This window comes from Mesoplodon bidens, assembly GCF_964165515.1.
Source record: "Mesoplodon bidens genome assembly, chromosome: 9".
NCBI classification, from domain to species: Eukaryota; Metazoa; Chordata; class Mammalia; order Artiodactyla; family Ziphiidae; genus Mesoplodon; species Mesoplodon bidens.
Genome location: NC_138166.1, coordinates 88,773,252 through 88,788,187, shown reverse-complemented (window position 1 = coordinate 88,788,187; position 14,936 = coordinate 88,773,252).

Below are 14,936 nucleotides of genomic sequence, written 5' to 3'. Positions count from 1 at the left end.
ATGTATGTAGAACTGACTGTATAGCAGAAATTAACATGACATTGTAAATCAACTATACCTCAATAAAAATTTTTTTAAAAGATACTGCTTTCAATTATTTTGGGTTTATAGCCAGAAGTGGAATGCTAGATCATATGGCAGTTCCATATTTAATTTTTTGAAAACCACCATACTGTTTTCCATCGCTGCTGTACCATTTTACATCCTCAACGGTACACAGAAGTTCCAGTTTCTTCACATCCTAACACTTGTTATTTTCCATGTTTTTTTTTTTATAATAGCCATCCTAAAGGGTGTGAGGTAGTATATCTTTGTAGTTTTGATTTGTGTTTCCCTGATAATTAGTGATGTTGAGCATCTTTCATGTGCTTATTGGCCTTTTGTAATCTTCTCTGGAGAAATGTCTTTTCGAGTCCTTTGTCCATTTTTGAATCAAGTTGGGTTTTTTTGTTGTTGAGTTTTATGAGTTCTCCATATATTCTGGATATTAATCTCTGTCAGATATATGATTTGCACAGATTTTCTTCCATCCTGTGGGTTGTCTTTTTACTCTGTTGATTGTGTCTTCTGTGGCACACATTTTAAAATTTTCTTAAAGCCCAGTCTATTTATTTTTTCTTTTCTTGCCTGTGCCTTTGGTGTCATATCCAAGAAGTTATCACCAAATCCAATGTCCTAAAGCTTTGCCCTGTGTTTTCTTCTAAGAGTTCTATAGTTTTAGGTCTTACATTTAGGTTTTTAATCCTTTTGGGGTTAATTTTTAATCTGCGTTGTTAGGTAAAGGTTGGCCACAGGTACTCTTTGAAATTGCAAATATTTTTCTGATATTCCTTTCTACAAACTCCAACAACTACAAAAGTAAAGAGGACCCCTCCCCCCAAAAAAACCCTCATTTTTTTCATATTTTGATTGGCAGGAATAATCACATCTTTCTCACATTCTCTATTCAAAACATCAAATGTCACAATTTCAATAAAATTGTATTTACAAAAGCTTGCCTAATAAATACAACTGCTTTGGAAGAAATGTTGACAGTAGAAGCAGCTCTTACTGCTGAAATTTTTGGGGCTATGTTACTATCTTCTCCTAAACTGGCTCCTCTGGGATGGTCTTCCCCTGTTGTTAAAGAAATGTGCTGTGACTTGTCTGTGCCCATGGAGCGTCCAATCTAGTCTCTAGCACCAGAAATGCCCTCCTGAGAGGTGCACGGATCAAGGCTGCATACTTCTCACCACGTGGTCGGTGCTCATTTCTTGCAGAATGAAGGATGGATATTTTCTCTTCCTGGTCTTGGCAGGTTGGCTCTTATGTTCTTTTTTGCAGCCCTTTTATTGTTTGTATTTGCTTCACAATTCAAAACAGTCTTGAGTACACCCGCATCCAATCTCTTAAAATCATCCCTAAAAAATCTTTTTTTCTTTGTTGGTCGGCTGGTTTAAAGATTTGTCAAGTCCAAATCAGATAGGGAGACAACTGTAACACATTTAATTCCCCCAAATCATTGATTTGTCTCTGTATTGGGTTATAGAAAATGATGTGCATACTTCACCTACCCATTCATTTGTTTCCACTCCCCAAACACAATAGAACTAATAGCGCTCACATTTTACGAGTTTTCTATGTTCCAGAAAAAAATGTTGGGTGCTTGACTTACATGTTAGTTCATTCAGTCAGTACTCAGAGAAACTCTGTGAGTGGATGTTATCAGCCTTAATTTATAAACAAATAAATCTATTTGTAATTAAGTCTGAAGTTTGGCGAAGCACTCCTCAATATCTAAAAGCATATTATTACTTTCATAATTGCTTGAAAATGTCCCATGGCACTTTTCCTATGCTGCAGTGCAGCTTTGGGGTTTGAAAGATGTGAGCTTGAATCTTCGCCTTGCCACTTGCTTTACTGGTACTTTAGACAAGTTGCTTACGTTCCCCTAGGACTGTTTCCCAGGATGAAGTGTGGGCCAGTAGGGACCAGGAACTCCCACCAGCGAGTACCGTGGGCATTAGGGAGGCACTATAATGGCGTGTCTAGTTCTGGGTCAGCTCCTCCCCTCTCTAGGACACTCTGGGAAGGACAAGTGTCAAAGTCTCAACACCCCGAAGAAACCTCTTCTTGGGAGTTAGGGTTTGGTCAGGACTCCCTAAGAGCTGCCTGAGTCATAAGAAAACATGAGTCTCTCACGTTCCCTGAAATACTTCCAGAATGGGTCTCCAGGGCCCATCTCACACAAAATGCATCGGGGAGGAGATTCTACGGTTCCTCCATGTTAATCTGCAATAGGTTTAGCACGTCCACTTGCTTATTAGCAAAGGGACCTCTTTGCTGGGTAGTTTCCCCTGTATTTTGGGTGTATCCCAGGCCCCTGGATCTCTGGCAGCATTCAAAGTATTACCATACAGTAGTTACTAAGGTGACCCAGGAATATTTAGCCATTATTTTTAAAAAGGTGTTGAATGGGTTTGCAGAAGGACTTAGCAAAGGGCACTTTGGAGTTTGCAATATTCCGTCAGAAAGGTCTCTGCAGGAACATTACTCCTGTAGGCTCTCGGTTATAAATATTTAAAAGTCTGAGTCCACATGTCCGTTCTCTACGTCTGCGTCTGGGGAGGGTGGGATGAATTGGGAGGTTAGGTTTGACATAAATACAGTACCATGTGTAAAATAGATAGCTAGTGGGAACCTGTGGTATAGCACAGGGAGCTCAGCTCGGTGTTATATGATGACCTAGATGAGGGGAATGGGGGTGGGGAGGGAGGTCCAAGAAGGAGGGGATATATGTATACATAGAGCTGATTCACTTCGTTGTACAGCAGAAACTAACACACCATTGTAAAGCAACTATATTCCAAAAAAAAAAGTCTGAGCGCACAGAATGCCAAATTTGTCTATCAGCTCTGCAAATAAAACTATTGTTTTTCCATTTAGTACTACACATTTCCTAATTTATACATGCCCCAAATCAAGCCGTTCCTGCCTTATACAGTGGTTTGTCTTCTCCCTGGAGTAGCCTCAAGTGAGCCAGCTACTAAGAAGACTGATGTTTTTATTTGCAGTTTGTTCTCAGTCCTTGACCTCAGAGAAACTGCTTTCATGAGAGGTTAGGACTCTGCTATGGTGGGAGACGGGGTGGGGGTGACAGTGGTGAGGGAGCAGCTTCTTCTGGAACAAGACCATCCAAGGCCCCTTCTGACCTGCTCCATGAGGCCTGTGAAGAGTAAGGGTCTCCTTTCTCAGGAAGCCTTTCTCCTCATCTTGGCAACACCAGAGACCATGTGTACACCAGCGTTAACACATTTTGTGGGGCAACAGGCAGAAGGGAATCAAATCTATCTTTGCCTGAGGACTTGAGAATTTCCTGGCCCTTTCTTACCCACCCATAAGTATTCCTTATGCCTACTTTCTAGCTCCCTGTGTAGAAGGAAGCAGAGAAAAAAGAACTAGCTGATTGCTGTTTAAAGTGAGGTGAAGGACCACATCAGTCATTCTGAAATTTAAGCCTAAAGGGAATTCCCTGGCAGTCCAGTGATTAGTACTCTGCGATTCCACTGCAGGGGGCACCGGTTTGATACCTGGTCAGGGAACTAAGATCCCACGTGTTGCGATGCAGCCAAAAAAAAAAGAAAAAGAAAAAGAAAAAGAAAGAAATATTTATTTATTTGTTTTGAATTTTATTTTATTTTTCTATACAACAGGTTCTTATTAGTCATCAATTTTGTACACATTAGTGTATACATGTCAATCCTAATCTCCCAATTCATCACACAACCATCCCCACTCCCCCGCCGCCTTCCCCCCTTGGTGTCCATACATTTGTTCTCTACATCTGTGTCTCAACTCCTGCCCTGCAAACCGGTTCATCTGTACCATTTTTCTAGGTTCCACATCATGTGTTAATATATGATATTTGTTTTTCTCTTTCTGATGTACTTCACTCTGTATGACAGTCTCTAGATCCACCCATGTCTCAACAAATAACCCAATTTCGTTCCTTTATATGGCTGAGTAATATTCCATTGTATATATGTACCACATCTTCTTTATCTATTCATCTGTCGATGGGCAGTTAGGTAGGTTGCTTCCATGACCTGGCTATTGTAAATAGTGCTGCAATGAACATTGGGGTGCATGTGTCTTTTTGAATTATGGTTTTCTCTGGGTATATGCCCAGTAGTGGGCTTGCTGGGTCATATGGTAATTCTATTTCTAGTTTTTGAAGGAACTGCCATACTGTTATCCATAGTGGCTGTTTCAAATTACATTCCCACCAAAAGTGCAAGAGGGTTCCCTTTTCTCCACACCCTCTCCAGCCTTTGTTGTTTGTAGATTTTCTGATGATGCCCATTCTAACTGGTGTGAGGTGTTACCTCATTGTAGTTTTGATTTGCATTTCTCTAATAATTAGTGATGTTGAGTCGTTTTTCATGTGCTTCTTGGCCATCTGGATGTCTTCTTTGGAGAAATGTCTATTTAGGTCTTCTGACCATTTTTGGATTGGGTTTTTTTTTTAATATTGAGCTGCATGGGCTGTTTATATATTTTGGAGATTAATCCTTTGTCCATTGATTCTTTTGCAAATATTTTCTCCCATTCTGAGGGTTGTCTTTTCATCTTGTTTATGGTTTCGTTTGCTGTGCAAAAGCTTTGAAGTTTCATTAGATCCCATTTGTTTATTTTTGTTTTTATTTTCATTACTCTAGGAGGTGGATCAAAAAATCTCTTGCGGTGATTTATGTCAAAGAGTGTTCTTCCTATATTTTCCTCTAAGAGTTTTATAGTGTCTGGTCTTACATTTAGGTCTCGAATCCATTTTGAGTTTATTTTTGTGTATGGTGTTAGGGAGTGTTCTAATTTCATTCTTTTACATGTAGCTGTCCAGTTTTCCCAGCACCACTTATTGAAGAGACCCTCTTTTCTCCATTGTATGTCCTTGCCTCCTTTGTCATAGATTAGTTGACCATAGGTGCATGGGTTTATCTCTAGGCTTTCTATCTTGTTCCATTGATCTATGTTTCTGTTTTTGTGCCAGTACCATATTGTCTTGATTACTGTAGCTTTGTAGTATATAGTCTGAAGTCAGCGAGTCTGATTACTCCAGCTCTGTTTTTTTCCCTCAAGACTGCTTTGGCTATTTGGGGTCTTTTGTATCTCCATACAAATGTTAAGATTTTTTGTTCTAGTTCCATAAAAAATGCCATTGCGGGCTTCCCTGGTGGCGCAGTGGTTGAGAGTCCACCTGCCGATACAGGGGACACGGGTTCTTGCCCCGGTCCGGGAGGATCCCACATGCCGCGGAGCGGCTGGGCCCGTGAGCCATGGCCGCTGAGCCCGCGCGTCCAGAGCCTGTGCTCCGCAACGGGAGAGGCCACAACAGTGAGAGGCCCGTGTACCGCAAAAAAAAAAAAAAAAAATGCCATTGGTAATTTGATACAGATTGCATTGAATCTGTAGATTGCTTTGGGTAGTATAGTCATTTTCACAATATTGATTCTTCCGATCCAAGAACATGGTATATCTCTCCATCTGTTGGTATCATCTTTAATTTCTTTCATCAGTGTCTTATAGTTTTCTGCATACAGGTCTTTTGTTGCTCTAGGTAGGTTTATTCCTAGGTATTTTATTCTCTTTGTTGCAGTGGTAAATGGGAGTGTTTCCTTAATTTCTCTTTCAGATTTTTCAGCATTAGTGTATAGGAATGCAAGAGATTTCTGTGCATTAATTTTGTATCCTGCAACTTTACCAAATCCATTGATTAGCTCTAGTAGTTTTCTGGTGGCATCTTTAGGATTCTCTGTGTATAGCATCATGTCATCTGCAAACAGTGACAGTTTTATTTCTTCTTTTCCAATTTGTATTCCTTTTATTTCTTTTTCTTCTCTGATTGCCATGGCTAGGACTTCCAAAACTATGTTGAATAATAGTGTTGAGAGTGGACATCCTTGTCTGGTTCCTGATCTTAGAGGAAACGCTTTCAGTTTTTCACCATTGAGAATGATGTTTGCTGTGGGTTTGTCGTATATGGCCTTTATTATGTTGAAGTAGGTTCTCTCTATGCCCACTTTCTGGAGAGTTTTTATCATAAATGGGTGTTGAATTTTGTCAAAAGCTTTTTCTGCATCTATTGATATGATCATATGGTTTTTATTCTTCAATTTTTTATATGGTGTATCACGTTGATTGATTTGTGTATATTGAAGAATCCTTGCATCTCTGGGATAAATCCCACTTGATCCCACTCTTTGATTTCTTCAGTGATCTCTTGGTTATTTAGTAACGTATTATTCAGCCTCCATGTGTTTGTGTTTCCTACATTTTTTTCCCTGTAATTCATTTCTAATCTCACAGCATTGTGGCCAGAAAAGATGCTTGATATGATTTCAATTTTCTTAAATTTACTGAGGCTTGATTTGTGACCCAAGATGTGATCTATCCTGGAGAATGTTCCATGCGCACTTGAGAAGAAAGTTTAATCTGCTGTTTTTGGATGGAATGTCTTATAAATATCAATTAAATCTATCTGGCCTATTGTGTCATTTAAAGCTCTGTTTCCTTATTTATTTTCTGTTTGGATGATCTGTCCATTGGTGTAAGTGAGGTGTTAAAGTCCCCCACTATTATTGTGTTACTGTCAATTTCCTCTTTTACAGCTGTTAGCAGTTGCCTTATGTATTGAGGTGCTCCTATGTTGGGTGCATATATATTTATAATTGTTATATCTTCTTCTTGGATTGATCCCTTGATCATTATGTAGTGTCCTTCCTTGTCTCTTGTAACATTCTTTATTTTAAAATCTATTTTATCTGATATGAATATTGCTACTCCAGCTTTCTTTTGATTTCCATTTGCCTGGAATATCTTTTTCCATCCCCTCACTTTCAGTCTGTATGTGTCCCTAGGTCTGAAGTGGGCCTCTCATAGATGGTATATATATGGGTCTTGTTTTTGCATCCATTCAGCAAGCCTGTGTCTTTTGGTTGGAGCATTTAATCCATTCACGTTTAAGGTAATTATCGATATGTATGTTCCTATGACCATTTTCTTAATTGTTTTGGGTTTGTTTTTGTAGGTCCTTTTCTTCTCTTGTGTTTCCCACTTAGAGGAGTTCCTTTAGCATTTGTTGTAGAGCTGGTTTGGTGGTGCCGAATTCTCTTAGCTTTTGCTTGTCTGTAAACCTTTTGATTTCTCCATCGAATCTGAATGAGATCCTTGCCAGGTAGAGTAAGCTTGGTTGTAAGGTTCTTCCGTTTCATCACTTTGTATATCATGCCACTCCCTTCTGGCTTGTAGAGCTTCTGCTGAGAAATCAGCTGTTATCCTTATGGGAGTTCCCTTGTATGTTATTTGTCGTTTTTCTCTTGCTGCTTTCAATAATTTTTCTTTGTCTTTAATTAAAAAAAATTAATTTAAACCTAAAAATCAATCTGAGGTGCTGGTTAAAATGCATATTCCTGGGCCCCATTTCCAGCAAATCTGGTTCATTAGTTCCAAGCCCCCTGATGATGGCTTCCAGACTAGTTACCTGTTACTAGTAACCCTGGCAATTACTTAATCCACCCCAGTTGATACATCCCAAGGTTTTAGACTTCATTGATCCCCAGCCTGGGGCCAAATATCCAGTCATTATCGAACTCTTAGCCAGTCACTGCTTCACTGCTATTTGTTGTAACTCTGCTTCCTGTTCAAGTACATGACCACACAGTCCCCCTATATAACAACAATTCAAAGTTCCTGTGCTCCTCTTCCTCTGTTGTCAGGGACACCCCCACGCAAGGCAAAGGGAAACAAGAGCAGCTGTTTTTCAGTGGAGTGAAAAGGCTCTTTGGTCCATCTTTCTCTCCCAATGCTTGGTCCCCTGACCCATCCCCTCCTCCAACTGGCATATTGGTCATTTCTCACATTTTTTAGTAAATAAAATCACAGTCACATCAGAGCTAAGCAGCACCTTTGAAAGGACCTGGTCCTACCTCCTTACTTTCCCGGAAAGTAAACTAAAGGAGAGAGAGGTTAAGGGACTTACCCAAGGTCACACAGCCAACAGGGGCAATGGTGGGGTTCAAACCCAGGCAGTCTGGCTCTAGCACTCCTGCTTTAACCTCCATGCTCTATGGTGCATAGATTTACTGAGAAAGCTGCACTAAGAGTGGAAGACAGGCTGGCATAACCATGTTGGGAAGACACATGTATAGTTCAGGGGCAAGGCTATCCTTATGCTATTCTTGTGATTTTATTCTTCTGTCAGTGTGTGGGTAGAAAAATATTCAAAGCTGAACACTGACTTGACTATTTGGAAGCACTAATTACATCAGAGAGGAGATCAAAACCCAGAATGTAGGGTTATTTGGCCTCTGTCACTTCATTCTTTCCCATAACTCAGAAGAAGAGACAGGTAGCATGGACAGGACAGGGAGCCCTGGTCGACTCCAGAAGTCTGGAGTTCTACTCCAACTCCCAACTCTGCCTCTTCCTAATTCTGTTGGTACAGAACTTCTCTGGGCACTATTCCTTCATCTGTAAATTGGAAAGAGGATTTGTTCAAGGTGATTGCTGAGCTGCTTCCAGTTCTATGATTGGATTTGTGTCTTACCAAAGAGTTGGCAGGGGTGTTTGTGTTGTCTCTGGGCAGCTGAGGTTGAGGGTAAGTGTCTTGGTCACTTGCATTTCTATTGATTGGTTCTGTGTCAGTACATACCCTTAGGAATGGGAGGAACCTTCACAGCCCTTCTAACTCCCTCAGTATTCTGCCAGTGACCGGTATTGAATAATACTGCTGAGTGGCTGTGTACAGGGCCAGAGCCAGCTGGGGACCCCCAGAGTCTTCATAAGGCTGCTCTCTATAGAGTCCTCCTGCTCTCCTCCTCTTCAAGAAGTCACTCTGGAGTTTAGGGGGTTCAAGTATTCAACAAACAGATCTGAGTGACCCTCTGACTCTGTCACCTCATGGTGACTGGGCAGGAAGACAGCCTATCTCTCTGACTCTTGTGAGGCTGCTCCCCTGATCTGTACAGATATCTGACTGGAGGCAAAGGATCCCTCATTTTGCTTCTTGTTTGGGTTGTCTGGGGTGCCTTGGGGTGTCTTTGACAAAACAGAAAGCGTTCAAAATCTTAAAAGTATCCCGCTGTCCCTACCTTTGACCTACAGCCCCGTCATCACCAGTAATTAGTCAGTTTCATCTCTTCTCCCATATCCATATCTCCCATATCCCTTGGGTAGGGAGATGGGTTCCATCCTGGTTTCATGACGGAAGGGTTATGAAGATCTGTGTCAAAGCCTAAGACTGTATAAAACCCAACAAATTATTTGCTGAAAAGGAAAGAACTTCTGTGCTTTCATTATGCTATGGCCAGGTAAAATTCCACTTCAACAAATATCATGGTAAATATGCAAGTTTTTTGCATAGCCCAGTTGTTTTCATATTTCTTTGGTGACTTGTTACAACATCCTTTCACAAAGAGTTGTCTGAGTCCATTCAGGCTGCTATTAAAAAAAAAAGCCATATACTGGGCAGTCAACAGACAGCAGAAATTTATTTCTTTTAGTTCTTAGAAGTCCAAGATCAACATGCCAGCAGATCTGGTGTCTGGTGAGAGCCTTCTTCATGGTTCACAGATGGACAGTTTTTTGCTGTGTTCTCACATGGTAGAAGGAGTAAGGATCTTTCTAGGGCCTCTTTTTCTAGGGCACTAATCCCATTCACGAGGGCTCCACCCTCATGACCTTATCATCCCAAAGTCCTACCTCTAAATACCATCACATTGGGCATTAGCATTTAACATATGAATTTGGGGGCAGGGGACACAAACCTTCAGTCTATAGCAAGAGTCATTTTAGTTCAACAAACTAATTATGTCTCTCTTTTAGATAGAATACATCCCTTCCTCACAAAAGTAACCAATTGATGGCACCTACCTTATAAGAAGAGTAGACCAGAGTTCAGTGTAGTTATGTCTGACTTCAGGGTATTCCTGATCTCCAGAAAGCAGCAATTCCTTTCAACTCCTCGTTTATCTCTTTTCACGCCACAAATCCCACTAACACACCTAAAACCCCCCAAAATTCAATCATACCCTTGGGGATGTATATCACAGTGCTTTCCTCTACTGAGAGATTGAGCATAAAATCTATTTCATTCCTTACTTCTTTCAGACTATGCAATGGTGTCTGGTGGTGAACTGTGTATACATTCCACCAAAATGAGCCAATGAAAAATGGAGTGAAATTGCCTCATTTTTTGCTGTATCAATTCCTGAAAGTTCCATCACATTGTCAAGTAGGCTTCCAAAATGGATAAGCAATGGTCAAAAATCTAGTTGGCAACATTATGTAGAGGAAGAAATGCTATCAATAGACTAATGTGTTTCTCCCTTAATTTTACTTGTTAGCTGTGTGAACAACTTAGTAAAGCAAACAGCCTCTCTGAGCAGAGATCTTCCTCTGTGGACTGGATGATGTCTCAAGTCTTCCCAGCTCACTGATCCTGTACCTTTATTTCCCTGCTTATTTATAAAGCTTACCTTTTTGCATAGGACATCTTTGTTCTGCTTTTCTAATTTTTAAAAATATTTAATTTATTTATTTGGCTGCATCAGGTCTTAGTTGCTGCACACAGGCTCTTCCTTGCGGTGTTCGGGCTTCTCCTTAGTTGAAGCGCGTGGTCTCTAGAGCGCACGGGCTTAGTTTCCCCGCAGCCTGTGGGATTTTAGTTCCCTGACCAGGGATTGAACCTGTGTCCCCTGCTTTGGAAAGCGGATTCTTAACCACTGGACCACCAGGGAAGTCCCACTTTTCTGATATTTTAAGAGAGTAAAAGTTATTTTGCGAAAAATATTGAACTTCCCAATTTGCCATATACATTATTTTACTTAAAATGTCAATTTCCCTATCCAGAACTGATAATGTTCATTGATGTAGTCGACCATTCATTTGATGTTATCTCTTTCCACTCAGCGTTAATGTGAAAGAGTTAACTTTAGCTCATGAGGAAGGAACAACTGTTTCCAAAACTTTGGGAGAAGAATGAGGGAAAGAAGATTTCGTGTTTGTCTTGCTTTTATTTTAGTTTTTCCTCTGGAAGAACTCCTCCTATAGTAACTGCACCAGGACCCATCAGAGGCAAGAGCGTCCTCACACCTATGTTCAGATGCACGAAGGGTCTTGGGCACATCATCCCTCACTCACCCCAGACCCTCACTGAGGCACGTAAGTCATGTCCTATACGAGAACTCTACCTATGCCCCCAGCCCCTGCTCAGACCCCTCCACCCAGCTGCAGTTGCCTCCCACCCCCCAAGCCTGGGGCTCTGGCCAGGGAATTTGGCTCACCAGGCAGAAGCAGCTGGATAACAAATGGTCCCAATTAAGGTGCTCTCTGATCACATTAAGGTGTGAACCTCTCCAGCACTATTTTTATTTTGTCTCACCTAGAGGAGGACTGTCTGAAGGAAGAGTGGGGAAGTGTAAACAGGCAGTGAGGTTGGAATGTTCTGACAGTCCAATGCCTCCCACAGCTCCTGGACTGAGGCAAGCACGAAGGCTGCCCAGAAAAGGGGGCCATCATGAGAAAAAGCCACTGACTGGAAGTCAAAAAGCCCCATGAAATATGTACAGCGTTGGAGTGCTTAACTCGAAAAGGGAGCGGGGAGCCTCCAGAGTCCCGCACATCCCTTACCCCACACAGTGGTGCCAGAGGCACCTCCTTGGGTCAAAATCATCAGTGATCACTTCTGAGGGAATTTCCAGCTGGAATAATTCCAGGAAGCCTCACTGCCTGCTGTGTGGAGGCCTTGATACCATTCCCTGATAGAAACAGCCAGAGGTGGGCGGGGAGTTTCTGCTTCCTCTGTAGAACTCTCTACAACCCTCACTTCACAGTCTGTGCCTCAGCATCCTTCTATCCTCATCCCAGAGGCTCCACCCTCACACCCACACACCCCACCTCCGTCATATCAAGCCATTCACAGTTGTCCACATCCTTTCACTTCTCCATCATTGGGATGCCTTTCCTCTGGGTGAGCCTCTTCTCAGCCTTTAAAATTCAGCTCAAATTGTACCTGTTAAAGCATAACCTTCTCATACTGGCCTGAAGTCTACCCTTCTTGGTCTTAGTTTTGTATTCACTCCTGAATACGATGTTTGCCAAAATCATTTCTTCACTTCTTTCACTTCTCTACTTGACTATCAACTCCTTAAGGTCAGGGACAAGGTTATATACATCTTTCAGCCCCAGGGCTAAATACAGTACTTTTACACATGATAGTTACATTTCTGTGTCACCATGGCTAGCTATGGTGCACAGTTGTTTGGTCAAAACCAATCTAGATATTGCTGTAAAGATATTTTTAAGATGTGATTAACATCTAAATCAGTAAACTTAGAGTAGAACAGATTACTCTCCATGTGTGGGTGGGCTTCATCCACTCAGTTGAAGGCTGTAAGAGAAAAGACTTAAGTCCCTGGAAGAGGAAGGAATTTAGCCTCCAAACTCCCTTCAGACTTGAGTCACTACATCAAACTCTTGGAATTTCTAGGCTGCCAGCCTGTTCTGCAAACTTTGGACCTGCCAGTCCCCACAATCATGTAAGTTCATTCCTTAAAGTAAACTCTCTGCCTCTCTCTGTCTCCATTTATCTGTCTCTGTCTCTGTCTCTCTCTGTGTCTCTGTGTCTGTCTGTCTGTCTGTCTCTCTCTCTCTCTATATATATATATATATATATACACTATTGCTTCTGTTTCTGTGGGGAACCCTAACTAACATAATGCTTGTTTACTGGACCTCAGACTTAGTAGCAACGAAAGGAATATGGCAAATGGGACTAAAGGCTGAATAGGAGAGGGAAAATGGCTGAAAATATGTGGATACGTAGACAGATTGAATGACCAGAAAGTAAACAATATGCCACTATTTTTGAAATAATGATTCCTACATTTATTATGCACCTGGGTACCATATGTGCACAGAAATATTTTAATGCAATTGGATACCCTTAAATTTTAGAGGTTCCCATGTAAATATCAAACTTTAAGGTAGAATGGGATTAAGATATGGAAAAGGGGATTTAGGCCAACATAAAGCACATATAACAAAGCGTATTTATATTTTGTAGGGGATTTTCTGGAATCTTTAGAGTCTTTTGGGACTGGATTAATTCCCTGGGATTCCTAAACCCTTAGGAGTCCTCAAGCTATTTTCAGCATTTTTAGAAGTCACATTGAAGTCCTACCCCTGCCTGCTAAGACTGCATAGGCTCATTAAAATGTCAAATTTTTTTTGCTTTTGGCTAGAAGTCTCTTAAACCAGTGTGATGACATTGGTTACCCTTTGCTGCTCAATATCTCTATTTGTTAATTGTATATATCTTTGATTAATTTTTTAAAAATGGAAACATAGCTCAACTAATTAACAAATATAAGATTTTGATAGCAAAATCTCTTCAGACAAAGGGGACCCAAGAGGTGGAGAAAAGTGGGGAGATAATGAAAGGAGTTTCTGGTGATAGAAAGGTAGGAATCCTCAGACTGGATGACTGCTGAGCTCCTTCAAAGTCCCAGAGTTTAGTGAAATCAGCCCAGTAGCTTATTAACCACTAGGCTTATGGTGGGCAAATGATAAGTGCCTGCCCTCAAGTTCACATGCAGGTGGAACAAGTAAGATGACTTAGAGAAGCTGGTCCAGCCAGCCAATGGGTCCAGCTGAGAAGCAAGGTGCTAGAACAGCGACTGCGGCGGTTCTGCTCCTTAAGTCTTGACTGTGGGATGTTGAAGCAACACCCCTCAACCCAGACTGCCTAACTTTGAGTCCCAGCTCTGTCCCTCACTAGGTCTGTGACATCTTTGTGCCTCACTTTCCTCATTTGTAAACTGATGATGATGTGTTCTAGATTTGTTGTAAGGATCAAATACTTTAACATGTAAAGCACGTGGAACAGTGCCAGGAACAGAGGAAGCATCCAATAAAACTGGGTTTTTGTTATATGTCAGACATTGTATCAAACATTTTGCATACACTTTCTCTGTCTCCAGAATAACCCCTCAAGGTAGGTACTGTTATTATCTCCATTTTACAGATGAGAAAACTGATGCTTAGAGAGTTTAAGAAACTTGTCCATAGTCACCCAGCTCATCAGTGTCAGAAGTTGGACTCAAGCAAACCTTGACATTGCCAGTCACTCTTTGCCTGCCCCAGTGGGGTGAGGGTTGGGCCTGTGGGAGACCCCAGAGTTGCTCACACAGTGTGTGCCTCTGGGCAAGTCACCCAGCCTTCCCAAGCTTCCATATTTTCATCTGTAAGGCTAGAGGGTTGTTTCCCAGTTTTGATAATTTATTAAGGTTATGTATACTGTTATCATTAGGGAAAGCAGGTGAAGCACAGCAACCTTATGCACTAACTTTGCAACTCCTTTGGAACTTCTAAAATGATTTCAAAGTAGAAATTTTAAACACTACTGTAGGGATATGCTACTTGGCATTTTTCTTGATGTCAGGCACTGTGTTTTGTACATAAACGGTGCTCATAAATCCTTACTGATGTGATTTATTTGATTTCTAGAAAATGAAATGTGACCAGTACTGAGCAGATTGCTCTGTGTGATACAAAATACAGAAGTCTCTCTGTAAAGTCTTGATTTAAGTAGCAAGAACAAGTAATTTAGATGATGAAAACATCTTATTCTTTAAAATAACATTTTTCATGCATTTAGAATTTTATACTAAAAAAATGCATCACATCAATAAACTAAAAAAGAAAAATCACGTGATCATATCAATAGATGCAGAAAAAGAATTTGGCAAAACCTAACACCACACATGACAGAAACTCTCAGTAAATGTACAGCACACAGAATATAGCCAATCTTTTATAATAACTATAAATGGAGTATAATCTTTTAAAATTGTGAATCACTATGTTGTACACCTGAAACTTATATGATACTGTAAATCAAC